Raw genomic sequence first — 27,156 nt, forward strand, 5'->3', positions numbered from 1 at the left:
AAAAAGAAAAAAAAAAAAAAAAAAAAAAAAGAAAGAAAAGAAAAGAAGAGGTAAGGGAGGAGCCAAGATATATAGGAATTTTTTGCTGGGGAAAAAAGACATGTAGCCAAACATCAAAAGATTACTGTAAATCACTAAGAACAGACATCTCAAGTTAATGATTTTTGAGGGGCAGATCTTTATTGGAGTATAATTGTTTTACAGTGGTGTTCTAGTTTCTGCTGTATCACAAAGTGAATCAGCTATATGTGTACATATATCCCCATATTCCCACCCTCTGTGTCTCCCTTCCACTCTCCCTATCCCACCCCTCTAGGTGGTCACAAAGCACCGAGCTGATCTCCCTGTGCTTTGCGGCTGCTTCCCACTAGCTATTTTACATTTGGTAGTGTATATATGTCCATGCCACTCTCTCACTTGGTCTCAACTTAGCCTTCCCCCTCCTCATGTCCTCAAGTCCATTCTCTATGTCTGCATCTTTATTCCTGTCCTGCCGCTAGGTTCTTCAGAAGCTTTATTATTTTTTTTTTTAGAGTCCATATATATGTGTAACATATGGTATTTGTTTTTCACTTTCTGACTTACTTCACTCTGTATGACAGACTCTAGGTCCATCCATCTCACTACAAATAACTCAATTTCATTTCTTTTTATGGTTGAGTAATATTCCATTGTATATATATGCCACATCTTCTTTATCCATTCATCTGTCAATGGACACTTAGGTTGCTTCCATGTCCTGGCTATTGTAAATAGAGCTGCAATGAACATTGTGGTACATGAGTCTTTTTGAATTATGGTTTTCTCAGGGTATATGCCCAGTAGTGGGATTGCTGGGTCGTATGGTAGTTCTATTTTTAGTTTTTTAAGGAACCTCCATACTGTTCTCCATAGTGACTGTATCAATTTACATCCCTACCAACAGTGCAGGAGGGTTCCCTTTTCTCCACACTCTCTCCAGCATTTATTGTTTGATGACTTTTTAATGATGGCCATTCTGACTGGTGTGAGGTGACACCTCATTGTAGTTTTGATTTGCATTTCTCTAATGATTAGTGACGTTGAGCATCCTTTCATGTGTTTGTTGGCAATCTGCATGTCTTCTTTGGAGAAATGTCTATTTAGGTCTTCTGCCCATTTTTGAATTCAGCTGTTTGTTTTTTGGATATTGAACTGCATGAGCTGCTTGTATATTTTGGAGACTAATCCTTTGTCAGTTGCTTCATTTTCAAATATTTTCTCCCATTCTGAGGGCTGTCTTTTCGTCTTGTTTATGGTTTTCTTTGCTGTGCAAAAGTTTTTAAGTTCCATTGGGTCCCATTTGTTTATCTTTGTTTTTATTTCCTTTTCTTCTAGGATGTGGGTCAAGAAAGATCTTGCTGTGATTTCTGTCATAGAGTGTTCTGCCTATGTTTTCCTCTAAGAGTTTTATAGTGTCTGGCCTTACATTTAGGTGTTTAATCCATCTTGAGTGTATTTTTGTGTATGGTGTTAAGGAGTACTCTAATTTCATTCTTTTACATGTAGCTGTCCAGTGTTCCCAGCACCACTTATTGAAGAGGCTGTCTTTTCTCCATTGTATATTCTTGCCTCCTTTATCAAAGATAAGGTGACCAAATATGTGTGGGTTTATCCCTGTGCTTTCTGTTTTTGTGCCAGTACCATACTGTCTTGATTACTGCCGCTTTGTCGTATAGTCTGAAGTTAGGGAGCCTGATTCCTCCATCTCCATTTTTCTTTCTCAAGATTGCTTTGGCTATTCGGGGTCTTTTGTGTTTCCATAGAAATTGTGAATTTTTTTGTTCTAGTTCTGTAAAAAATGCCATTTGTAGTTTCATAGGGATTGCATTGAATCTGTAGATTGCTCTTGATTGTATAGTCATTTTCACAATGTTGGTTCTTCTAATCCAAGAACATGGTCTATCTCTCCATCTATTTGTGTCACCTTTAACTTCTTTTGTGAGTGTCTTATAGTTTTTTGCATACAGGTCTTTTGTCTCCCTATGTATTTTTATTGCTGGTACTTTTTTCTTTTTGTTGCAGTGGTAAATTGGAGTGTTTCCTTAATTTCTCTTTCAGATTTTTCATCTTTATTGTATAGGAATGCAAGAGATTTCTATACATTAATTTTGTATCTTGCTACTTGACCAAATTCATTGATGAGCTGTAGTAGTTTTCTGGTAGCATCTTTAGGATTCTCTATGTATAGTATCATGTTATCTGCAAACAGTGACAGTTTTGCTCCTTCTTTTCTGATGTGGATTCCTTTTATTTCTTTTTCTTCACTGATTGTTGTGGCTAAGACTTCCAAAACTATGTTGAATAATAGTGGTGAGAGTGAGAAACCTTGTTTAAGTTAATGATTTTAGTGCTTTTCTACCTATGGGAAAATGTAATAATCTGGGTTCATTGAAATTTTTCTTAGATATGCATCTTAACTACCTAGGACCAATATCCAAAGCACAGAATGCTTCCTGTTTTTCTCCGTCTTGAATTCCCCTCAAAGTGTACTCTCAGTGGATGACCTCTATGGCTAATGGTTTGATCTTTGTAGAACTGGAATGGCAGGCCACATTATTTTTTTATGCTTGGGAAAACACTGGAGATAATATTAAAATGCAGAGAAAGACTCTGCTCCTGTAAGTTTGGGAGAAGGTTTATGTCTTAGAATTAAGCTCAAGTTTACCCACTACAGGAGCTTGCCTTTTAAAGCAGGTAGATAGTAGCATGCTGAATATGATTCCTAGATACACTCTAAGGCTCACCAGGGACAAAAGGCAGGTGGTGAGTAATGGGGCTTATCATCAAACCACCCCTCAACAGCCTGCCAGAGCAGAGAGTGTTGACTGGGACCAGGGTGCAGAAGATATGTTCTGCCATGCATCAGCTGGCACATATTCCTCTAAGCCTGCCAGAGATAATAGCAGGGAAAATTCCTTAATCTGAATGAATTATGGAAAAAGACAGCTCATGCGAACTTATGCGAAATTTGGAAAGACTGAAAGCTTTATTGTTCTCAGCCATAAATTGCACTCTTAAGTTAATGTCAAATGAGACAGTACCAAGTAAATGTCTTGCCAGTTGTACCTTAATGAATGAGAAAGAATAATTTCTGATTATAGTTTGCGTGTTGTATCCCATTAGGTCCTGAGAGCTTTTTTTTTTTACTATACCATTTTAAAAATTGAAGTATAGTTGATTTACAATGTTGTGTTACTTTCTGGTGTACAGTAAAGTGATTCAATTATAATATATATACAATGCTTTTTCACATTCTTTCCATTATGATTTACTACAGGATATTGAATATAGTCCCCTGTGCTATAGAGTAGGACCCTGTAGTTTGTATCTGCTAATCCCAAACTCCTAATTTATCCCTCCCCACCCTTTTCCCACTTTGGTAACCATAAGTTCATTTTCTATGTCTGTGAATCTTTTGCTATTTTGTAAATGTTCATTTGTGTCATATTTTAGATTCCACATATAAGTGATATCATATGGAATTTGCCTTTCTCTTCCTGACTTACTTCCCTTCGTATGATAATCTCTAGTTCCATCCATATTGCTGCAAATAGCATCATTTCATTCTTTTTTATGGCTGAGTAGTATTCCACATCTTTTTTATCTATTCATCTGTCAATGGATATTTAGGTGGCTTCCATATCCTGCTATTGTAAATAGTGCTACTGTGAACACTGGGGTGCATGTATCTTTTTGAATTATATTTTATGCCCAGGAGTGGGAATGCTGGATCACGTGGTAGCTCTATTTTTAGTTTTTTAAGGAACCTCCATACTGATCTCCATAGTGGCTGCACCAATTTACATTCCCACCAACAGTGTAGGAGGGTTCTAATTTCTGCACACTCTGTCCAGCATTTGTTATTTGTAGACTTATAAATAATAGCTATTCAGACTGGTATGAGGTGGTACCTCACTGTAGTTTTTTTTTGGTGGTATGCGGGCCTCTCACTGTTGTGGCCTCTCCTGTTGCAGAGCACAGGCTCTGGAAGTGCAGGCTTAGTGGCCATGGCTCACAGGCCTAGCCACTCCATGGCATGTGGGATCTTCCCGGACCGGGGCACAAACCCGTGTTCCCTGCATTGGCAGGTGGACTCTCAACCACTGCGCCACCAGGGAAACCCTCATTATAGTTTTGATTTACATTTCTCTAATAACTAGCGATGCTGAGCATCTTTTCATGTGCCTATTAGCCATCTGTATGTCACCTTTGGAGAAATGTGTACTTAAGTCTTCTGTCCGTTTTTTTTTTTTTTGGTGGGGGGTTGTTAGTTTTTTTGTTATTGAGTTGTATGAGCTGTTTTTATCTTTTGGAAATTAAGCCCTAGTTTGTCGAAATGTTTGCAAATGTTTCTCCCAATCTGTAGGCTGTCTTTTCATTTTGTTTTGCTGTGCAAAACTTATAAGTTTGATTAGGTCCTATTTGTTTATTTTTGCTTTTTTTTCTATTGCCTTGGGAGACTGACCTAAGAAAACATTGGTACAACTTATGTCATAGAATGTGTTGCCCATATTCTCTTCTAGGAGTTTTATGTCCTATGTCTTATATTTAAGTCTTTAAGCCATTTTGACTTTATTTTTGTATACAAAGAGATACCTTTTACTTCTTAACTTTTTATTGAAGTGTAGTTGATTTACAGTGTTGTGTTAACTTCTCCTGTACAGCAAAGTGACTCAAATACACACACATATATATGTATAACAAAAAGACATTCTTTTTATATGTATATAAAGTGAATATATATATTCTTTTTCAAATTCTTTTCCATTATGGTTTGTCACAGAATATTGAGTATAGTTCCCTGCATTACACAGTATGACCTTGTTGCTTATCATCCCATATATAATAGTTTGCCTCTGCTAATCAGTCCTGAGTACCTTAAAGAGAGGTTTCTTTTCAATGACATTTTTCTGATTATAAAAATAATTATACAAACCACAGAAAAAAATAAAATAGTAGTCACCCACAATTTTATCTCCCATAGTATTTATAAATTTTAAGAGAATTCCCTGGCAGTCCAATGGTTAGGACTCCAAGCTTCCACTCTTCGGGACCCAGGTTTGATCCCTGGTCAGGGAGAGCTAAGATCCAGCAAGCTGTGCCACCAAAAAAAAAAAAAAAAAGTCTCCTTTCCCCTTAATAGTATGTATAAACATTTTCCTCTTTAACCATTCTGCAAAATACTTTTAATAGATGCATATTATCATAGTGTGAATTTATTCACCCTAACCTCTAAAACTGGACTTTAATATTTTCAACTTTTTGATATAATAAAAACACTGTGACAAACATCCTTGCACACAAACCTTCTATACAGTTCTGAATGCTTCTTTAGCATAGATTCCAAATTATGGCGTCACTAGGGGGAAAGGTATAAGCATTTTAAGACTCTTGGTGTATATTGTCATGTTGCTTTCATAATAAAGGTTTTTACCAACTTATCTCCCACCAGCAGTGTGAGAGAAGGCCTCTTCCCCTGCTCCCAGTGAAGTGGTATAAGTTCTCCCAATTTTAATGGAAAAAAACATTGTTTCATTGTAAATTCTTTATGATAATTGTATATTATTATATGGCATATATATATATATATATGTATATATATATATATATATATATATCTTTATCTCAGGTTCCTGACACAGAGGTTTAGAAACCATTAGGATTTCCTGAGTGATAGGCATGCCTTTGTTATACTAATGAGGTGACTCAGGATGGGTCCTTAGATGGCATCAGGATGGGGCTGGTCATCAGAAAAACCAAACTTGTGAATAGAGGGTCAGCTGGACCTCCTGGAAGGGGAAAGTTGCTGGAGATTAATATTGATGATATATAGCCAGTTAATCAATCAAGCTTACATAGCAAAATTCCAGTAAAAACTCTGGAATGGTTAGTGTCTAAATTTTTATTGCAATACACTCAGTAGTGGAAGAAACATAATAATAATTTTTGATAAGTGGAATTTTTTTTTCATGGTTAAATTCACACCCTCTATGTGTCAGGAAAAGTACTAGTTGCTGGGTATCCTACTGGGAGCAAACTTGGAAAAAATCCCCACATGTGCCTGTGCAGAGTTAAGTTCAGTGGTGGGTGAGACATTAATCAAGTAATCACTTATTATATAAAATTATACAATGGGAAGGTATAAGGGCTATGAGATCATTTAACAGTAAAGTTTGACTTAAAGAACTCAGAGAAAGCTTTATTGAGGAAGTGATTGAACTGACATTTGAAACAAAGGAATGAATTAACTAGGAGAAGAGGATTAAGTGGGTGAGTGAGGAAGTAATCTAGACAAAGAGAGCAGCCAGAGTGTTAGGGTGGAGGGAGTGTGGGTGTGAGTGATGGAGCTGTTGGCTAGGAGTCCTACTTACAATAATATAAAGTGCTTAAGGGAAAGGATTCTGGCTATTTTAAGGAATTAAGAAAGTAAAGGAGGCAGCAGTGAGGGAAAAGGTTACAGGTCATTCATTGGGATATGAGACACTGGACCAGCCAATCAAAGAGATGGAGGTGTTTACACAGTAGCCTCAGACCTGAGATGTACTAGGGGAGATTGCAGGGAATAATGGAATAATTAACACCTGAATGCTAGGGAGGAAGGGAATTGGGCAGATGATCTCTATAGGTCACAAAAATAACAGTGCTGACAAAAAGGAATAAACCCTCAGAGTTAAGACTGCTGCTTAGAAAGTTATTCTCTTTTAAACACTTTTTCTAATTGGCTTCTGAGTCAAGACCACTGTTGGTTAGACATGTATCCTCTTTAATACTTTTACAAATGCTTTTTTGCAAGATAAAGAGTGCATATGTTTAAAGCAAAGGCAATGAATATGATGGGCATGTGCAGCTGTTCTAAGGCTCATGCGTCACCTCTGGGGCAATGTCATCTCTGGTGCATTTGACAACAGCTACCCCACATGCATTTCCTTATGGGGAGTTTACCTTTCCAGAGGGATCCTGCCTTTTCTCCTGCCTCAGTCTTTGGAAATGTGCAATGTTGTGAGAAGATATAGGGATTATAACAACTGGTTTTCAGGAAGGCAGACACATTTGCTCCTCTAGCAAAAAAATTCTGTAAACTTATCAGTGGACTTTAAAAACTGGGAAGATTTCATTTTAATTTAAAGGAAATCAGATTTACTAAATACTCTCAGTAAAAGGATATTTGTTCTGATGTTTGAAACTCAGAACATCTGACAAGGGAGAATGAGGAGGACTGTCTGGTTCACATGTGGTCTGTAGACAGGAAGGAAGGAAAGACTGGTGGGTCCAGACTCTCAGGATGCCTTCTTCTTTAGAAGAATTAAAGAACAAACAAACAGAGACGAACAATACAATAACTGAAATGAAAAATACACTAGAAGGAATCAATAGCAGAATAACTGAGGCAGAAGAACAGATAAGTGACCTGGAAGACAGAATGGTGGAATTCACTGCTGTGGAACAGAATAAAGAAAAAAGAATGAAAAGAAATGAAGACAGTCTAAGAGACCTCTGGGGCAACATTATATGGAAGAAGATTCACATTATAGGGGTCCCAGAAGGAGAAGAGAGAGAGAGAGGACCCGAGAAAATATTTGAAGAGATTATAGTCGAAAACTCCCCTAACATGGGAAAGGAAATAGCCACCTAAGTCCAGGAAGCACAACGAGTCACATACAAGATAAACCCAAGGAGAAACATGCTGAGACACATAGAAATCCAATTGGTCAAAATTAAAGACAAAGAAAAATTATTGAAAGCAGCAAGGGAAAAACGTCAAATAACGTACAAGGGAACTCCCACAAGGTTAACAGCTGATTTCTCAGCAGAAACTCTAAAGGCCAGGAGGGAGTGGCAAGATATACTTAAAGTGATGAAAGGGAAGAATGTACAACCAAGATTCCTCTACCCAGCAAGGATCACATTCAGATTTGATGGAGAAATCAAAAGCTTTACAGACAAGTAACAGCTAAGAGAATTCAGCACCACCAAACCAGCTCTACAATAAATGCTAAATGAACTTCTCTAAGTGAGAAGCAAAAGACGTACAAAAACAAACCTAAAACAATAAAGAAAATGGTCATAGGAACATCCAATTACCTTAAATGTGAATGGATTAACTGCTCCAAGCAAAAGACACAGGCTTGCTGAATGGATACAAAAACAAGACCTATCTATATGCTGTGTACAAGATACCCACTTCAGACACAGACTGAAAGAGAGGGGATGGAAAAAGATATTCCATGCCAATGGAAATCAAAAGAAAGCTGGAGGAGCAATACTAATATCAGATAAAACAGACTTTAAAACAAAAAATGTTACAAGAGACAAAGAAACACACTACATAAAGATCAAGGGATCAATCTGAGAAGAAGATATAACAATCATAAATATATATGCACTCAACATAGGAGCACAACAATACATAAGGCAAATGCTAACAGCTGTAAAAGAGGAAATCAACAGTAATACAATAATACTGGGGGACTTTAACACCTCACTTACACCAATGGACAGATCATCCAAAATGAAAATAAATAAAAAACAGAAGCTTTAAATGACACAATAGACCAGATAGATTTAAATGATATTTATGGGACATTCCATTCAAAAACGGCAGATTACACTGTCTTCTCAAGTGAGCACGGAACATTCTTCAGGATAGATCACATCTTGGGTCACAAATCAAGCCTCTGTAAATTTAAGAAAATTGAAAGCATATCAAGAATCTTTTCTGACCACAACTCTATGATATTAGAAAAGAATTACAGGGGAAAAAAACATAAAAAACACAGACTCATGGAGGCTAAACAATACGTTATTAAAAAACCAAGAAATCACTGAAGAAATCAAAGAGGAAATCAAAAAATACCTAGAAACAAATGACAATGAAAACACAACAATCCAAAACTTATGGGATGCAGCAAAAGCAATTCTAAGAGGAGAGTCTATAACTATAAAAACCTACCTCAAGAAACAAGAAAAATCTCAAATAAATAATCTAAACTTACACCTAAAGGAATTAGAGAAAGAAGAACAAACAAAACCGAAACTGAGCAGAAGGAAAGAAATCATGAAGATCAGAGCAGAAATACATGAAACAGAAATGAAGAAAACAATAGCAAAGATCAATAAAACTAAAAGCTGGTTCTTTGAGAAGAACAACAAAATTGATAGACCATCATCCAGACTCATCAAGAAAAATAGGGAGAGGACTCAAATCAATAGAATTATAAATGAAAAAGGAGACGTTACAACAGACACTGCAGAAATACAAAGCATCCTGAGAGACTACTACTAGCACTGCTATGCCAATAAAATGGACAACCTGGAAGAAATGGACAAACTCTTAGAAAGGTATAACCTTCCAAGACTGAAGAAATAGAAAATAAGAACAGGCCAATCACAGGTAATGAAATTGAACCGGTGATTTAACATCTTCCAACAAACAAAAGTCCAGGACCAAATGGCTTCACAGGTGAATTCTATCAAACATTTAGAGAAGAGGTAACACCCATCGTTCTCAAGCTATTCCAAAAAATTGCAGAGGAAATAGCACTTCCAAACCCATTCTATGAGGCCACCATCACTCCTGATACCAAAACCAGACAAAGATAATACAAAAAGAGAAAATTACAGACCAATATCACTGATGAATATAGATGCAAAAATCCTCAAGAAAATACAAGTAAACAGAATCCAACAACACATTAAAAGAATCATACACCTGATCAAGTTGGATTTATCCCAGGGATGCAAGGATTTTTCAGTATATGCAAATCAATCAATGTGATACACCATATTAACAAATTGAAGAAGGAACACCATATGATCATCTCAATAAATGCAGAAAAACCTTTTGACAAAATTCAACACCCAGTTATGATAAAAACTCTACAGAAAGTGGACGTAGAGGGAAACTACCTCAACATAATAAAGGCCATATATGACAAACCCACAGCAAACATCAAGGAAAAGAAAACTACAGCCCAATATCACTGATAAACATAGATGCACAAATCCTCAACAAAATACTAGCAAACAGAATCCAACAGCACATTAAAAGGATCATACACCATGATCAAGTGGGGTTTATTCCAGGAATACAAGGTTTCTTCAATATACGCAAATCAATCAATGTGATAAACCATATTAACAAATTGAAGGAGAAAAACCATATGATCATCTCAATAGGTGCTGAGAAAGCTTTCAACAAAATTCAACACCCATTTATGATAAAAACACTGCAGAAAGTAGGCATAGAGGGAACTTTCCTCAACATAATAAAGGCCATATATGACAAACCCATCATCCTCAATGGTGAAACACTGAAAGCATTTCCACTTAGATCAGGAACAAGACAAGGTTGCCCACTCTCACCACTCTTATTCAACAGAGTTTTGGAAGTTTTAGCCACAGCAATCAGAGAAGAAAAGGAAATAAAAGGAATCCAAATTGGAAAAGAAGAAGTAAAGCTGTCACTGTTTGCAGATGACATGATACTATACATAGAGAATCCTAAAGATGCTACCAGAAAACTACTAGAGCTAATCAATGAATTTGGTGAAGTAGCAGGATACAAAATTAATGCACAGAAATCTCTGGCATTCCTATACACTAATGATGAAAAATCTGAAAGTGAAATCAAGAAAACACTCCCATTTACCATTGCAACAAAAAGAATAAAATATCTAGGAATAAACTTACCTAAAGCGACAAAAGATCTGTATGTAGAAAATTAAAAGACACTGATGAAAGAAATTAAAGACGATACAAATAGATGGAGAGATATACCATGTTCTTAGCATAAAAAGAAACGAAATTGAGTTATTTTTAGTGAGGTGAATGGACCTAGAGTCTGTCATACAGAGTGAAGTAAGTCAGAAATAGGAAGACAAATACCATATGATAACACATATATATATGGAATATAAGAAAAAAAAATGTCATGAAGAACCTAGGGGTAAGATGGGAATAAAGACACAGACGTACTAGGGAATGGACTTGAGGATATGGGGAGGGGGAAGGGTAAACTCTGACAAAACAAAAGAGTGGCATGGACATATGTACACTACCAAACATAAAATAGATAGCTAGTGGGAAGCAGCCGCATAGCACAGGGAGATCAGCTCAGTGTTTTGTGACCACCTGGATGGGTGGGATAGGGAGGGTGGGAGGGAGGAGATGCAAGAGGGAGGAAATATGGGAACATATGTATATGTATAACTGATTCACTTTGTTATAAAGCAGAAACTAAAACACCATTGTAAAGCAATTATACTCCAATAAAGATGTAAATAAATAAATAAATAAAAATAAATAAAACATCATTCTCAACGGTGAAAAACAAACATTTCCTCTAAGATGAGGAACAAGGCAAAGATGTCCACCCTCACTGCTATTATTCAACACAGTCTTGGAAGTCGTAACCACGGCAATCAGAGAAGAAAAAGAAATAAAAGGAATACAAATTGGAAAAGAAGTAAAACTGTCACTGTTTGCAGATGACATGATACTATACATAGACAATCCTAAAGATGTCACCAGAAAACTACTAGAGCTAATCAGTGACTTTGGTAAAGATGCAAGGTACAAAATTAACACACAGAAATCTCTTGCCTTTCTACACACTAATGATGAAAAATCTGAAAGAGAAATTAAGGAAACACTCCAATTTACCACTGCAACAAAAAGAATAAAATACCTAGGAATAAGCCTACTAAGGAGACAAAAGTCCTTTATGCAGAAAACTATAAGACAGTGATGAAAGAAATTAAAGATGATACCAACAGATGGAGAGATATACCATGTTCTTGGCTCGGAAGAATCAATATTGTGAAAATGACGATACTACCCAAAGCAATCTACAGATTCAATGCAATCCCTATCAAATTACCAATGGCATTTTTTATGGAACTAGAACAAAAAATCTTAAAATTTGTATGGAGACAAAAAAGACCCCGAATAGCCAAAACATTCTTGAGGAAAAAAAATGGAGTTGGAGGAATCAGACTCCCTGACTTCAGATTATACTACAGACCTATAGTAATCAAGACAATATGGTACTGGCACAAAAACAGAAACATAGATCAATGGAACAGGATAGAAAGCTCAGAGGTAAACCCATGCATGCATGGTCAACTAATCTATGACAAAAGATGCAAGGATATGCAATGGAGAAAAGACAGTCTGTTCAATAAGTGGTGCTGGGAAAACTGGACAGCTACATGTAAAAGAATGAAATTAGAGTACTCTCTAACACCATACACAAAAATAAACTCAAAATAGATTAGAGACCTTAATGTAAGGCCAGACACTATAAAACTCTTAGAGGAAAACATAGGCAGAACACTCTGACAGAAATCACAGTAAGATCCTTTTTGACCCACCTCCTAGGGAAATGGAAATAAAAACAAAAATAAATAAATGAGACCTAAGGAAAGTTAAAAACTTTTGTACAGCAAAGGAAACCACAAACAAGATGATAAGACAACTCTCAGAATAGGAGTAAATATTTGCAAATGAAGCACTGACAAAGGATTAATCTCTAAAATATATAAGCAGCTCATGCAACTCAATATCCAAAAAACAACCCAATCCAAAAATGGGCAGAAGACCTAAATATACATTTCTCCAAGGAAGATATACAGATTGCCAACAAACACATGATAAGATGCTCAACATAACTAATCATTAGAGAAATGAAAATCAAAACTACAATGAGGTATCACCTCACACCCGTTAGAATGGTCTTCATCAGAAAATCTACAAACAACAAATGGTGGAGAGGGTGTGGAGAAAAGGGAACCCTCTTGCACTGTTGGTGGGAATGTAAACTGATACAGCCACTACGGAGAACAGTATGGAGGTTCCTTAAAAACTAAAAATAGAATTACCATATGATCTAGCAATCCCACTACTGGGCATATAACCAGAGAAAAGCACAATTCAAAAGACACATGCAGGGCTTCCCTGTTGGTGCAGTGGTTGAAAGTCTGCCTCCCGATGCAGGGGACACAGGTTTGTGACCCGGTCTGGGAAGATCCCTCATGCTGCGGAGTGGCTGGGCCCGTGAGCCATGGCCGCTGGTCCTGCATGTTCGGAGGCTGTGCTCCGCAACGGGAGAGGCCATAACAGGGAGAGGCCCGTGTACAGCAAAAAAAAAACAAACAAAAATAACAAACAAAAAAAACCACATGCACCCCAATGTTCATTGCAGCACTATTTACAATACCCAGGTCATGGAAGCAACCTAAATGCCCATCGACAGACAAATGGATAAAGAAGAGTAGTACATATATACAATGGAATATTACTCAGCCAAAGAAAGGAATGAAATGGGTCAGTTGTTGAGACATGGATGGATCTAGAGACTGTCATATAGAGTGAAGTAAGTCAGAAAGATAAAAAGAAATATCGTATATTAACACATATATGTGGAACCTAGAAAAATGTTACAGATGAACTGGTTTGCAGGGCAGAAATTGAGACACAGATGTAGAGAACAAATGTATGGACACCAAAGGGGGAAAGCCAAGGAGGGGTGGGGGTGGTGGTATGATGAATTGGGCAATTGGGATTGACATGTATACACTTATGTGTATAAAATTGATGACTAATAAGCTGCTGTATAAAAAAATTAAAAAAAAATGATAAAGTCTTTAAAATTATAATGAATCTCTGATTTTTACCCAGTGCTAAATAATAAACAAAAGAAAATCACAGTAACAACATTTAAATAATTATTTTTGAAATATATATATATATATATGTTATTAGCATTAATAACTGATATTTATGGTGCAACCTTCCATGGGCCAGCATCTCACAGCCATTGTGCAGTGTAGGTTTAATTTTCCTCCTTGGTCCATGAGCAAACAGATGTTCAGAGAACTAATCATCATGCTCAGGATCACACAGTCCATAAGTGTTAAAACTTGATTTTGGCCTATTGACAGTAGGTAGTGAAAGAAATTCTACAAATAACCACTGCTTAGATGTAGCAGGCATGTGGCCCCAAAGTAGATATTTGTGGGGCTAGGTACAGGGATAAAAATTCTAAGAAAGGGCAGAGAGTGGACAACTGGAGAGGATGAGGCATTTGATAAATCTGCCACTTTTTTATTTACCTAGTATTATTAAACAGTATTAAAAGAACCTAATATTATTTTTTAAAATAAAAACAGTGTGCATTAGTTGACTACTTCATTTAGAGCTGGCTAAATACAGAGCTTCAAGCACTAACAGGGTGTAAAAGAAGTAGACCATCTGGTTATAGTGTGATACCTACTTTTACCTTCCTATGCCTAAGTGTGAACCACAGCCACTCTACTGTCTCTGATCAGCAGCACTGACCTCACTGTGGCACTTCTTAGAAATGTAAGAGTCTCAGGTTGCACCCTAGACTTACTGAGTCAGAATCTGCTTTCTAACATGATCTTGAGATGATTCATGTGCACTTCAAGGTTGGAGAAGCACTGAGCTAGGGGGCACAAACCAGAAAGAAAGACAGGATATAAAATATCAAAAGAACCAGCTAGCTATACTCAGAAAACAAATAAGGCAAAAATCAGTGGGTTTTTTTTTTTTTAACTTTACTTTTTTGGAAAAAAAAGTAAAGCCCTTTAAAGTTTAATTCAGGGAGATAATGTTTTTCCTAGTAAGATTATAACCAAGATCTTTTCATTTAAAACAGGATAAAGAGGACTGAAGAACTATGGGAGTTGTCATACCTGGTGGGCACAAAATTGGAATGAGCTGAATAATTGTCTCGCCATTCATTTGTTCATGAGCTAGGTTCAGCGGCTTCAGGGTAGTTCTCTTCCTTTGTGACATCCCAAACCCAAGAAGATGCATGTTATTAAAATTTATAAAATGCCCATGATATCCTGTGGTTGGAGATGAGAGAGTTATAGGGGTTGGGGTAGAGGAGAGAGAGACCACCTAGCCCACACCAGAGAAACAGGGAGAACTCTGGAATGAGGAGGGGTTTAGGAAGTGAGGCTATCTATGGATCCCACTTAACTGACCCTCACGGGGCCCCTAGGGCCTCCTCAGAAGCCCTAGCCTTGGAGCAGCCCCCTTTTCCCTCTGGGACATAGCTGGACACCTTGCCCTGCAGCCTGAGAGCAGTCACTCAACATAGAGATTGAAGTTGAATAAATGCTTGCTTTAAACCCACACTGCATGCCAGATGTTGACAGAACTGCTGTGACATTACTTAGACCCCAGGATTCTCCTCCTTGTCTGGCCCCTGAAATCCTTCCCAGTCTTGAGCCCCCTCTTTGGGGCTTTTCCTTTCTTCCCCTGGAGCTAAACCCAAGATTGTCTTGGCCTTGCCTGCTGCTTGCAAGCATTTCCTCTTCAGGCCAGATGTCCATACTTCTGACCCTGCTCTGGGCATTTGATTTGTCCCACACTGTGTTCTTTTCTTGACATTTGACATCAGCACCCTGAAGCCAGCCATCACATGGTCAGGTGAACTTTGGCTCCGAGAGCTTTCGGCAAGAGGATCCCAACAGCCCTTGCTTCCTCTTCAGCCTCAGCATTTCAGGTTGCGTTTCCTCTGATCAAGTCTTTGACACACTCACCTAACAACCCCCCGCCTCCTTTTTTGGTAAAACCAACACATCTACATTGCATCAGCGAAGTGATTCAAGGGCATGAGAGAAAAGTGAAGATTGTTTTCATTCCACCCAGAAGGACAGAGAAAGCGGCGGGGGGGAGGGGGGGGGGGGGGGGGGGGGGAAATCCTTCCATGTGGAAATACCACATTCATAGAAATGGAAGAGAAGGTGGCTTTTTTATACCTTGCTCATCAGAGGATAAAACTGGTGGGAAAAAATGCTACCTTCAGTGTCATTTTCCTTTGCTGTTAGAACTAGATTTGAGGTACCCCTTTAGGAAAAAAAATTTTTAATAGAGTTCTTGGTCACTTTCCCAGATACCTTTTTAAAAACAAACAAAATCTAACCCAAAGGCACACGCACACTCTTACTTTGATCTGATCCTAATCAATCCAGACACATTGATTACCAGTTGCCTCAAGGCCAGAGTAAGCACGAGGCTCCCACCTGCCTCTTTAGGCAAAGGATGATCAAACTGAACATCATAGCTGAGGTGTTGGCAAGTGGTGGCCAATTGAAAGGGCTCATTGGCAAGGAGAAACTTGACAAACCACAGGCACCAGGTAGGGAAAAGACAATAATTGAGCTCTGGATATTATTTATAGGCATCTGGGGTTGGTCTGATGTGGACTTCAAACAACCAGTCAATTTGGTTGAAAACTCAAAGGAGCTATCTTGGGTTAAGTCATAACAAGAACCACTGGGTATAAGTGAATTTTCACCTCTTCCTTTGGCTGATTGGTGTGATTCAAACAGTCATGTTATGTTTTTCTTGTGGATCCACAGGTCTGAAGGTCAACCTGAACTCATTCTCAGTTTCTTTGACTGAGTGATGATGGTTTTAGGAATACCTTAAATGCAAATTTTGCTTGATCTTCAGAATGGTCTTTTGAGAAATACAGTTGGAAAGTTGTGACATGGAAGGCGACTTGAGGTATCCAAGGTCACTAGGAGCAGATGGAGAAGATGAAACTGCCTCTGAGCCATGCTCTTTCTACAAATCACCTGGTCTTTCTGGTCTTGCTGTGCAGAAGTGCTATGGCTCCATCTTGTGCCATCACTGGTTACTGCTGACACTTGAATAACTGACTGTACCTCTTACCCCTAACTCTGGGTCTTGTGCTGTCCAGAGCAATCTTTTTTTTTTTTTTCCGGTAGGTGGGCCTTTCACTGTTGTGGCCTCTCCCGTTGTGGAACACACGCTCTGGACGCGCAGGCTCAGCGGCCATGGCTCCCGGGCCCAGCCACTCCACGGCATATGGGATTTTCCTGGACAGGAAGTCCTGTCCAGAGCAATCTTGACTTCCAATGGATCCCCTTCATTTCCTGTGGCATACTTTTTGTTCTAGTGTCATATGGTTTTGTTATTAGCATTCCATGATTAAGCTTAACTGCCTGAAGTTGTGCTTTAAAATTGGGTAGACTAATATTGACCATTCATTCATTCAACAAATACTTACTTGGGTATAATATCAACCAGGAAACAGGGACTGTACCAGGCACTGGGGATCTAAAAGTGTTCATATCTCTTTCCCAGCTTCCAGAGAGGTAGAAATGAAGTGAAACTTCACAGATAAATCTGTAATTATGAGCTAAGGTAGGAGCTTTGAAGGAAAGAATCAGAGTGCTATGAAAGCATATGATGAAAGACTGGCATGAGCTACCTGGAGTAAGGAAGGCTTTCCTGCAGTGTGACATGAGCTGAGACCTGGAAGAGGACAAGAGGTTAAGTATACAGGGTGAGGATGCCAGGAAGTGCACTCTGGGCAAAGGCACTAGGGCAGAGTGTGCCTGATATGCTCAAGGGAGTGAAAGCAGGCCAGTGTGCAAGAGGTGTGGTGGGAGAGAGTGATAAAATCTGGGCTGATTCACCACTCAGATTTTTTCAGGGCCATGACAAGGACAGGACTCTGTTATGTCAGGATTTCGGCTGAACTGGGAGAGAGCAAGCTGAGCTGTCAGGTCTCAGACTAGCCTGTTAAAGCAACAAGCTGAGAATGAAAAAGTGAATGTGATAGTAGTAAGAAGAGGCTTAAACTGGAGAAAGCACTGACTCCCCTTGATTCACTTTTCCTCCTGGAATGGTGTGCTGGTGAATCAACACAAATGTTAGGGGTCATCTCACCACTGATCCTGAATAAAAGGCTCTGGAAGTTTTATGGACCCTTGTATGGGGAGGGAGGGTAAAAGGGAAAGGCTAGGAGTGGAAAAGTACCTGGGACTGAGAGTGGGTAAAGCCTCTTTGAGGTTCCCCTCCTCCTCTATATGGAGGCTCAGCAGAGGTGCCTGAAGAAGACTTCTGGCCAAGGCTTCAGATAAAGAGACCTAGGAATGAAGGTGCCTGAACTAAGAATGCAAATATATGAAAAACAGTGGCTGGCCAGGGGATGTGAGAATTTGACTCAACTCCCCTCATAGACTTCCAGCCAAGCTGGTATGGGGAGGGCAGCTTTCCCTGTAAGGCACACCAGAGAAAGCCTTTGTCATTGTTTATGGCTGGGCCTGAAAAATCACACATAGGTTTTTAACAAGAAGCCAGACTCCTTAAGTTATATTTCCTTATTGCCAGGGATTCTATCATATTCTAGAATAAAAGTTTAAGCTTAGAGAAAGTAACAGTCAAGAAGGTGAGGTCGGGCTTCCCTGGTGGCGCAGTGGTTGAGAGTCTGCCTGCTGATGCAGGGGACGTGGGTTCGTGCCCCGGTCAGGGAGGATCCCACATGCCGCGGAGCAACCTAGTTCACTATTTACTGAGCATCTACTATGCCCCAGGCACAGTGATAGGTGTGGGCACAGTGTGGGGTTGAAAACACAGGCATGGCTCTCCCTGCAGAGTTTCCAGATGAGTGACCTCTGCAGACATTAAACAAATAACATACATATTTTTATACATACATACACTTAAAATACACATTTTAAAATGGAAGTAACTGCTATAGTTTTAGAGAACAAGGCATTATGAGAAAAAAAAGGAGACTTAATTTAGACTCAGGGGAGTGGTGGTAGTGGTAGTTCTTTCTGAGAAAATGAGGGTTAAGCAGAGACCTGTTAGAGAGTAAGAATTAGCCCAGAAGATCAGAGGAATAGATTGGTCTGAGGAAACGGCAAGTAAAGAAACCGTGATGGGGGTTTGTGTTTTATTCTAACAAACAGGGGGATATGATCAAATGTGAAATACTTGGGGAAGAAAGAGAGGAGAGGAGGCCATTTTCTTTTTTTTTTTTTAAACATCTTTACTGGGGTACAATTGCCCCACAATGGTGTGTTAGTTTCTGCCCCACAACAAAGTGAATCAGCCATACATACACATATGCTCCCATATGTCTTCCCTCCTGCGTCTCCCTCCCTCCCACTCTCCCCATCCCACCCCTCCAGGCTGTCACAAAGCACCGAGCTAATATCCCTGTGCCTTGCGGCTGCCTCCCCCCAGCCATCTACCTTACTACGTTTGCTAGTGTGTACATGTCCATGACTCTCTCCCGCCCTGTCAAAACTAAGGCCATTTTCAAGGATAACCTTGAGAAAGCAAAGTGTTGTTGAGACCATCTTGACTGTGTTCATGACTGAACTCACTTCACAGTTGTGACAGTGCACTAAAAATAAGAGTAATAGGGGAGCAGGCAAGAGAGCAGAGTAGAATGACTCTGAGCTCACCTCCTCTCATCAGCACACCAGAACTCACAACTATCTGCAGAACAACCATTGATGAAAAAGACTGAACCTACCAAAAAAAAATCTTCTATAACTAAAGGTATAAAGAAGGAACCACAATGAAATGAGTAGGAAGGTTGGACTCACGATGTAATCAAAATTAATACCTTCTTGGTAGGCAACCCACGAACTGGAGAATAATTATATTACAGAGTTTCTCCCAAAGGAGTGAGAGTTCTGAACCCCACATCAGCCTCTCCAATCCAGGGTTCCAGGACTGGGAAGATGAGCCCCCAGAGCATTTGGCTTTGAAGACCAGCAACACTTAATTGCAAGAGCCCCACGGGACTGGGAGAAATAGAGACTTCACTCTTAAAGGGAACACACAGAATTTCATGTGCACTGGACCCAGGGCAAAGGCAGTAATTTAATAGGAGCCTGTGCCAGATCTATCTGCTTGCCTTAAAGAGTCTCCTGGAGAGATGCGGGATGGTGGATGGTGACTGTAGCTCATCCTGGGGACATAGAAACTGGTGGCAGACATATTGGGGAATATTCAGCTGCAAGATCACTGCTGGAAGCTGACATCTGGGATCAGCAGTACCAAGACCTGGCCCCATGCAATAGCCTGTAGCCTCCAGTGCTAGGATGCCTCAGGTCAAACAACTAACTGGGCAAGGACACAGTGCCACCCATCAGAAGACAGGCTGCCTAAAGTCTAAAGAGCCCACAGCCACGTCTGGACATGCCCCTAGACACAGCCCAGCCAACCAGAGGCCAAGACCCAGCTCCACTCACCAGTGGACAGGCACCAGCCACTCCTGCCAGGAAACCTGCACAAGCCTGTAGCCTCACCAACCAGGTGCAGACACCAGAAGCAAGAAAAATATGATCCCACAATACAGCTCAGACACTACCCTGGGGCCAGCTGGGTCTAGCCTGCCTACTAGCAGGCCAACACAAACTTCCTGACACCCCAGATGCCATACCTAACTGTATCAGGAACCATGACCTCCCAATGATCTGAAACAAGATCCGGGATCCCTCGGCCATGCAACCAGACTCCAGGAACCAGCTCTGCCTGCCTGTAGTCTGGCACTAACCCCAGGATCTGGCTTCACTGGCCAGTGGGTAGGCAATAGCCCCAGAGTCTTTGGGACCATGGCTTCCCCACCAGTGAGTCAGCACTAGCTGGGGCCCCCTAGGCCACACTAAACTGTAGCCAGAGGATTGGCACAAGGCAAGGCCTGGCAACCAACCAGACTAGGGGCCAATCAAGCCTACCAAGCCTACCAAACCACCCACATAGTCAGCATGCCACAACAGAGGAACTCACACAGCCCTCTAAGGGGGAAACCTCAGAGCATATATCTTGGGCAGTGCACTGCTGGGATGCATAGGACATCTCCTACAGAGGGCCACTTCTCCAAGGTTGAGAAATGTAACTAACCTACCACATATATAAAAATACAACATAGACAAAACAAGATGCCAGAGGAACATGTTCCAGAGAAAGAAACAAGATACAACCCCAGAAGAAGAACTACATGAAGTGGAGATAGGCAACCTATCCCAGAAAGAGTTCAGAGTAATGATTGTAATGATTAAAGAACTTTGGAGAAGAATGGATGCACAGAACGAGAAGTTAGAAGTTTTTAACAGAGAGTTAGAAAATACAAAGAACAACCAAACAGAGATAAAAATACAATAACTGAAATGAAAAAAATCACTAGAAGGAAACAATAGTAGGCTAATTGATTTAAAAGAATGAATCAGTGAGCTGGAAGGTAGAGTAGTGGAAATCACTGCCACTGAACAGAGAAAAAGAATGAAAAGGGGACAGCTTAAGAGACATCTGGGGCAACATCAAGTGCACTAACATTCACATTATAGGGGTCTCAGAAGAGAGAGAGAAGGGGCCTGAGAGAATACTTGAAGAGATAATAGCTGAAAACATTTCTAATCTTGGCAAAGAAATAGTCATCAAAGTCCAGAAAGCACAGGAAGTCCCATACAGGATTAACCCAAAGAGGAACACAGCAAGACACATCATAATCAAACTGACAAAAATTAAAGATAAAGAGAGAATACTAAATACAGTAAGGGAAAACAAGGGTGCTCCCATAAGACATCAGTTGATTTTTTAGCAGAAACGCTGCAGGACAGAACAGAGTGGCACAATATGTTTAAAGTGATGAAAAGGAAAAACCAACAACCAGTAAAACTCTATGCAAGGCCCTCATTCAGATTTGATGGAGAAATCAAAAGCTTTACAGACAAGCAAAAGCTAAAAGAATTCAGCACCACCAAACCAGCTTTACAACAAATGTTAAACGAAATTCTCCATGGAAAAAAGAAAAGGCCACAACTAGAAACAAGAAAATCATGAGATGAAAAAGTTCACCAGTTCACCAGTAAAGGTAAACATACATTAAAGGTAGGAAATCACTCACACACAAAGCTAGTAGGGAGGATAAAAGACAAAATAGAAAAACTGTCTGTGTCGCAATAAGCAGTTAAGGGATACACAAAATAATTAGATGTAAAATATGATATCAAAAGCAGTAAACAGGGGCTTCCCTGGTGGCGCAGTGGTTGAGAGTCTGCCTGCCAATGCAGGGGACACAGGTTCGAGCCCTGGTCTGGGAGGATCCCACATGCCGCAGAGCGACTAGGCCCATGAGCCATAATTACTGAGCCTGTGCGTCTGGAGCCTGTGCTCTGCAACAAGAGAGGCTGCGATAGTGAGAGGCCTGCACACCACGATGAAGAGTGACCCCAGCTTGCCACAGCTTGATAAAGCCCTCACACAGAAATGAAGACCCAACACAGCCATAAATAGATAAATAAATAAAATAAAATAAAAAGGGATATGGGTCTTTAAAAAAAAAACAGTAGTCATGAGGGGAGGAGAGTACAAATGCAGGGGAAATGCATTGAGAGATCAGCAACTTAAAACAATCATGTCTATCTATCTATACATATAGACTGCTACACAAAAACATCAAGGTAACTGCAAACCAAAAAACTATAATAGATATACACACACACACACAAAAGGAATCCGACATAACATTAAAGATAGTCATTAAATCACAAGAGAAGAGAACAGATGAAGAAAGGGTGAAAAGACCTACAAAAGCAAATCCATAGAGGTTGGCAATAAGAACATACATATCGATAATTACCTTAAATGTAAACAGGCTAAATGCTCCAACCAAAAGACACAGACTGACTGAATGGTTAAAAAAAAGAGACCCATATATTTGCTGCCTACAAGAGACTAATTTCAGATCTAGGGACACATACAGACTGAACATGAGAGGATGGAAAAAGATATTTCACACAAATGAAAATCAAAAGAAAGCTGATTAGCAATACTTATATCAGACAAAATAGACTTTAAAATAAAGACTGTGACAAGAGACAAAGAAGGACACTACATAATGATTGAGGAATCAATTGAAGAAGAAGATATAACAATTGTAAATATATATGCATCCAACAGAGGAGCACCACAATATATCAGAAAATATTAACAGACATAAAAGGAGAAATTGACAGTAACACAATAATAGAAGGGGATTTTAACACCTCACTTACATCAATGGACAGATCATCCAGACAGAAAATCAAGAAGGAAACACATGCCTTAAATGACACATTAGGATAGATGGACTTAATCAATATTTATAGAGCACTCTATTCAAAAGCAACAGAATACACATTCTTTTCTTTTCAAATATTCTCCAAGATAGATTACCTGCTAGGTCACAAAACAAGCCTCAATAAATTTAAGAAAATTTAAATCATATCAAGCATTTTTTCTAACCACAACAATATGAGATTAGAAATCAACTACAAGAAAATAACTGCAAAAAACACAAACATGTGGAGGCTAAACAATATGCTACTAAACAACAAATGGATCACTGAAGAAGGCAAAGAGGAAATCAAAAAATACCTAGAGACAAATGAAAACAAAAATATGATTTCTGAAACCTATGGGATGCAGAAAAAGTTCTAAGAGGGAAGTTTATAGAAATACAAGCTTACCTCAGGAAATAAGAAAAATCTCAAATAAACAATCTAAACTTACACCTAAAGCAACTAGAGAAAGAGAAACAAACGAAGCCCAAAGTTAGTAGAAGGAAAGAAATCATAAACATCAGGGCAGAAATATTAAAGACTAAAATATATATATCAATGAAACTAAAATCTAATTCTCTGAAAAGAAAACAAAATTCATAAACCTTCAGCCAGACTCATCAAGAAAAAAAGGGAGAGGACCAAAATCGATAAAATCAGAAATGAAAAAGGATAAGTTATGCCAACAAAATGGACAATCTAGAAGAAACAACTTCTTAGAAGGGTACAATCTCCCAAAACTGAACTAGGTGCAAATAGAAAATATGAACAGACTAATTACCAGTAATGAAATTGAATCAGTAATTTAAAATCTTCCAACAAAAGTCCAAGATCAGATGGCTTCACAGGTGAATTCTATCACACATTTAGAAAAGAGTTAACATTTATCCTTCTGAAACTATTCCAAATAAATTACAGAGGAAGGAACCCTTCTGAACTCATTCTATGAGGCCAGAATCACCCTGATACCAAAATCAGAGGAAGATATCACTAAAAAAAGGAAATTACAGGCCAAAATCAGTGATGAATGTAGAGCAAAAGTTTTCAACAAAATACTAGCAAACCAAATCCAACAGTACATTAAAAGGATCACACACCATGATCAAGTGGGATTTATCCTGGGATGAAGGATTTCTCAATATCTACAAATCAATCTGTGTGATACACCACATCAACAAATTGAAGAATAAAAACCATATGATCATCTCGATAGATGCAGGAAAAGCTTTTGATAAAATTCAACATCGATTTACGATCAAAACTCTCCAGAAAGTGGTCACAGGGGAACATAACTCAACATAATAAAGGCCATATTTGACAACCCCACAGCTAACATCAAAGTCAACACTGAAAAGCTGAAAGCATTTTTTCTAAGATCAGGAACAAGGCAAAGATGCCCACTCTTACCACTTTTATTCAACATGGTTTTGGAAGTTCTAGCCATAGCAATCAGAGAAGAAAAAGAAATACAAGAAATCCAAATTGGAAAGGAAGAAGTAAAACTGACACTCTTTGCAGATGACATGATACTGTACATAGATAATCTTAAAGATGTCACCAGAAGACTACTAGAGCTCATCAATCAATTTGGTAAAGTTGCAGGATACAAAATCAATACACAGAAATCATTTGCATTTCTATATCCTAAAAATGAAGTATCAGAAAGAGAAATTAAGGAAACAATCCCATTTACCATCACATAAAAAAAATAAAATACCTAGAAATGAACCTACCTAAGGAGGCAAAAAACCTGTATTCTGAAAACTATGAGACACTGATGAGAGAAAATTGAAGATGACACAAAGAGATAGAAAGATACACTGTGTTTTCTACTGTAAGAATATTGTCAAAATGACCATACTGCTCAAGACAATCTACAGATTCAATGCAATCCTCATCAAGTTACCAATGGCATTTTTCACAGAGCTAGAACAAAAAATTTTTAATGTATATGGAAACACAAAAGATCCCCAATAGCCAAAACAGTCTTCAGAAAGAATGGAGCTGGAGGAATCATGTGCCCTAACTTCAGACTATACTACAAAGCTACAGTAATCAACAGTATGGTACTGGGACAAAAACAGAAACATAGTTCAATGGAACAGGATAGAAAGCCCAGAAATAAGCCCATGCACTTATGATCCATTAATCTATGACGAAAGACGCAAGAATATATAATGGAGAAAAGACAGTCTCTTCAATAAGTGGTGCTGGCAAAACTGGACAACTACATGTAAAAGAATGAAATTAGAACATTCTCTAATACCATATATAAAAATAAACTCAAAATAGATTAAAGTCCTAAATGTAAGACCAGGTACTCTAAAATTCTTAGAGAAAAACATAGGTAGAACACTCTTCGACATAAATTGCAGCAATATCTTTTTGGATCCATCTCCTAGAGTATTGGAAACAAAAGCAAAAATAAACAAATGGAACCTAATCAAACTTATAAGCTCTTGCACTGCAAAGGAAACCATAAACAAAATGAAAAGACAACCTATGGACTAGGGGAAAGTATTTGTAAACAATGTGACTGACAAGGGCTTAATTTCCAAAATATATAAGCAACATATACAGATCAGTATCCAAAAAACAACCCAATCAAAAAATGGGCAGAAGACATAAATAGACATTTCTCCAAAGAAAACATACACATGGCTAACAGGCACATGAAAAGATGCTCAATATTGCTAATTATTAGAGAAATCCAAAACTGCAATGAGATACCACCACACACTGGTCAGAATGGCCATCATCAAAAAGTCTACAAATAATAAGTGCTGGAGAAGGTGTAGAGAAAAGGGAACCCTCTTACATTGTTGGTGGGAATGTAAATTGGTACAGCCACTAAGAAAATAGTATGGAGCTTCCTTAAAAAACTAGAAATAGAGTTTCCATATGATCCTGCAATCCCACTCCTGGGTACATGTATGAAGAAAACTCTAACTCCAAAAGATACACTCACCCCAGTGTTCATTGCAGCACTATTTATAATAGCCAATAATAGATGCAGCTTAAATGTCCATAGACAGATAAATGGATAAAGATTATGTGGTATATATATATATATATATATAACTAAATCACTTTGCTGTAAGCCTGAAATATTGTAAATCAACTATAATTCAATTTTTTTAAAAGAGAGAAGAGAAGTAGAGAAAGACAAAGGGAGAATGAGAAAAAAAAGAGGTGCATGGTGGGAAAGGAAATGAGAGAAAAGGCCTTCAGAAATATGAAGTATTGGGTGTCATCTTCACAGGCTTTATATATAATTGGAGGGGGCTGGGAAGTTTGGGATGAGCGACCTGCATCCTGTTTGTGTGGGACAAACATCCCCCACTCTCAGAACTGGTTGAACACTGGGATTCTGGGCAAGGGAACAATAGGCTAGCCCCTGAGAAACTTGTTCATCTTCTGAGCTGGATGTCAGGAGCCCTCTCACAGGGCAGTGATTTGGGATCCACTACAGGAGCTCCAGGCAGCTTAAGGTTCAGAGATAGGGAGAGAAGCCCTTCATGACTGTCAGAGGCCTCACGTCCCTACCCAGAGGGAGGCTATGACTGGATGCCTGCAGCATGCATTAATTCCCACAGATTCCTACCCAGGCCCTGGGTTTGCAGATTGAACAAGAGCTAACTCCTTTAGAGTCTGAGCTCAGAGGCTAGTCAATTGTCATTGGTATAATTAGTATCATACCTACAGATTTCATCCTACAATAATTATAATCCCATATTTTGCAAATAAAGGGTAAGGACTTGATTAAAGCTGTTGTGAAAAATTATCTAAAACTTGGAAATTAGAAAAAAGGATGACTATATGTCCTTTCAGTGTCACAAGGGAGCATAACAGATTTTCCCAAGGATTATTTAGGGGGATGCACCTTTGTTGAACTTGCTGTTTATCATTGTGTATGGCTGACTGTGAAGGATGTTCATGTCTTATAGTGCAGTTGGGTATCTAGCATTTTACTCCCACTTAACACCATAAGCCCAGTGACTTTATCCTTCTACTTAATCTCTCTGAAGGATTTTTGTCCTTTTACATTAGACTATTTTTGTTCAAATAGTTGAGGTCAACTTTATTGTTTGGTCTAGTTACTGAGCTAAAAGGATCTAGCTAGCTAAATAGGACCCCAAAAGTCTTTATTTTAAAGTCTATTTAGCTAAAAGGATCCCCAAAAGGTAATTATGAGAATAAAATCAGTACCCTAAAGACATGTTACTTA

The sequence above is a fragment of the Neophocaena asiaeorientalis genome, unplaced genomic scaffold (genome assembly GCF_003031525.2).
Source record: "Neophocaena asiaeorientalis asiaeorientalis breed wild unplaced genomic scaffold, Neophocaena_asiaeorientalis_V1.1 scaffold82, whole genome shotgun sequence".
Classification (NCBI taxonomy): Eukaryota; Metazoa; Chordata; class Mammalia; order Artiodactyla; family Phocoenidae; genus Neophocaena; species Neophocaena asiaeorientalis.